Source organism: Hibiscus syriacus, unplaced genomic scaffold (genome assembly GCF_006381635.1).
Source record: "Hibiscus syriacus cultivar Baekdansim isolate YM2019G1 unplaced genomic scaffold, ASM638163v2 tig00112738_pilon, whole genome shotgun sequence".
Classification (NCBI taxonomy): Eukaryota; Viridiplantae; Streptophyta; class Magnoliopsida; order Malvales; family Malvaceae; genus Hibiscus; species Hibiscus syriacus.
The window spans coordinates 6,303,965-6,307,025 of record NW_024063392.1 but is presented as its reverse complement, the minus strand read 5'-3'; the positions used below and the strand labels follow the sequence as shown (position 1 = coordinate 6,307,025).

The 3,061-nt window shown below is 34.6% G+C and overlaps 1 long non-coding RNA gene across 1 annotated transcript; it reads left to right on the top strand.

The window, feature by feature from the left end:
* Positions 1 to 1,283: 1,283 nt before the first annotated feature.
* LOC120182978 lies at positions 1,284 to 2,425 on the top strand. Its single transcript, XR_005521893.1, has 3 exons — positions 1,284 to 1,866; positions 1,979 to 2,171; positions 2,281 to 2,425. It is a non-coding gene; the product is annotated as an uncharacterized LOC120182978 (long non-coding RNA).
* Positions 2,426 to 3,061: the final 636 nt, after the last annotated feature.

Genomic DNA, 3,061 nt, shown 5'->3' with positions numbered 1-3,061 from the left:
GGGATTTTATTTACGAATAAAAAAACACGGTTCGAAGAGTCGCCACTAATCCTTGATTAGGGTGTGATTGGACACCCAAAAACGTTGTCATTCTAAACAAAAATTAATTTTAATTAAAACAACAAATTGAGGTTTACGCTACCAGAAAATGAGTTCAGGAGTTAATTACGCGTGGGGAAGGATTAGCACCCCCACAGCGCCCTAAATCGGTACCTAGTCGATTAATTAATGTCTTTGCAATGAAGTTTACAAATTCGAATTTAATTTGATTTATGATCCCAACAAAACAAACATATGAATTTTACAACATTCAAAAGCACCAAAACAGATTAAATTAAAATTACCCTGCCTTTTAGAAAGATAAAGAATATTCAATTATTTAAAAATATCAAGACCAGATCTTAGATGATGCATAACAACCTTTTTCTCGACAAATTTAAATAGTCGAATATTTCTTTTTCTTCCATTCCCAAATTTTAAAATAATGAATCAATTTTTAGGTGTTACTAATGGGATACACTTCTAATTTAAAATCGTCAAAAGCGGAAATCTAATACGTTAAGACAACCCACTTAAAACAATTTTAAATTAAAAGGGTATTACCCTTAATGCAATTATGTCATTTGGTCAAGCTATGCACATGAGGGTATCATACAATTTATACAAAAAGGATGTCATGCAAGAATTAATTAAATAAATATTATGATCAAGAAAACCATTTCATGTGATATACAAAAAATATATACATATATTTATTAATTATAATATACCATATATATATATGATACATAAATGTGATTGAATACAAAAATTAAAATATATCATACCAAACTATAAATTTATTAAAAATAGCTATACATATTAAAATAATGATTGAATCATGTTAAATGTAACTTTACTATCTTAAAAATAACCAAAATAAAAATTGGGGTGGAAATGGAAATATCATACAATAATAAATAATGAAACTGAATTAAAACAAAACACCATTATAAAGGATTAACATTGCAATAAACCCTAAAATACACATGATTAAAAAGTAACATGCAAAAATTTAGAATTCTAATGTCTAAAATAAAAAAATTAAATAACATAACACTTGGGACTGAAATTAAATATGCATAAAATGAAGGAACAAAATTATAAACATGAAGACTCGACCTAGGGACTAAAATGAGTTTCAAGAAAGACCACGGTGACTTAACATTAATTTACTCTATATTTCTAATATAAAACTTAATTTTAAACTAAACCTGGGCTATATTTACACCTAAACTCACGCACAGTCGTTTTGCTCTTTCCTAAGCCTCCCTCTTCTTCTTTGCATACGAACCAGAGGCCACTCCAAACCTTGGCCACCGCACGGCGCTACTTTCCCTGCGCCTCCAAACACCACTGAACCAAAGAGAAAGCAAAATCGTTCCCTAAACAAGATCATCCCAAAACTCTCCCATCTCTCGACCGCTCATCTCTCTCGGCCACTCGCACCCTTCTTCCCCAATCGAGAGCCTTAGGGGCTTTAACTCGTGTTGGCCACCACAGATCGATGGCCATTTGGCCTCTGTCCATCTTCTCAAACCTCCATCAGAACATCACCTAACCTAAAGAGCCCTAACTGAAACCTTGAACCCTTACGGTGACCGCCCTCGATAGTTGAGTAAACCCCAAACAAACCTAAACCACAATCCTTACTCCTTAATCAGATGACGAATCCATATCAAAAGGTAAATCTCACAGCCTATTTACTATCTCTCTTATTTCTATTTCAAAATCCCTCTAATGGAAACTAAACTCAAAATTACATGCAAACTTCCCGAGGGAAACCCGACGCTTCGGCCTTGGAACCTGGTGACTCAAACAGTTTAGGTGAGCTTCTATCTCTTATTTTGTTTTATTTCTTGAATTTCATTTTCATACGCACAAAACACTAAAAAATGAAGAATGCCGAAGTAATGCCTTCTTTCGTATTGATCCTTAGAAAAAATGTGAATCAAAGCTCCCTTGATTACATTCAATTGTTGTTTACAAAGAGCATGGAGACCAAAAGACTACCCCCCTATTTTTTCTGTGAATTCATCTGTTGAAAATCGAGAGCCCCGCCAGGAATGTCATGGCCTCTGGTGTATTTATATTTGTCGAATAGTGGTCATTCCACTGGTGTCTGAATAATGGTAGGGTAACATACCCATTTTCAAGGATTTGATTTGGTTTAGTGGATTTGTAGTGGATGGCTAATTTGGATGATAATATTTTTTATTGATATGGTGGCCTTTGACGTAGGTGATGATGCACAGTGGCTCGGTGGCTCGTTGGTGATGCTTCACGTGGGAGCTGAAAATGACAGAGTATGGTAATGCTTGGAACTGGGTCAGGTCAAGTTACTGGGTTGGATTGGCTTTGTGGGCTGGGGTCTTGGGTTTCGGATTTGTTGGGCTTGACATGTAAAGCCTGTAAGAGAAATAAAAAATAAAAATATTAATATTAATAGTAATAACATAAAAACCAATGTTATTAAAACCGGCCGGACCGGCCGGTTCGATCGGTTGAATCGTGAATCGGTGGCCTGTCCGGTCTGGTTAACTCCTAAAATCGGATTAGCACAGAATCGATAAAGAAAACCGGAAGAACCGACTGAAAATCCGGAAAATCAGTTGAAAATGGCAAAATCGGTTTGAACCGTCGGTTCATTTTTTTTCTTAAAAAAAAAAATTAAACCAAACGACGTCGTTTGTTCAACGATCCGAGTCAAATTCGAGTATTGCTGAGCTCGACTCGAATTCAAAAACTTTAAAAGTAAGCTCAACTCGACTCAAAAACTCACGAGCTAAAAATTATCAACTCGAAATATAATATTAAAACTTGAAATCAAAAAAGCTTGAACTCAAAAAAAATATATAGAAGTTCGATTGAAGCCTAAAATTTGAGTTCAATTGAAGCGAAAGAATAGTTCGCTTTGTGTTCACCAAAAGGCTCTATTATTTTGAATGTCAAATTACCTCTATTATTTATAGAAGTAAGTTGGGATGCTCTTCTATGTTTCTTAGTCATGTGGGATTGTTTT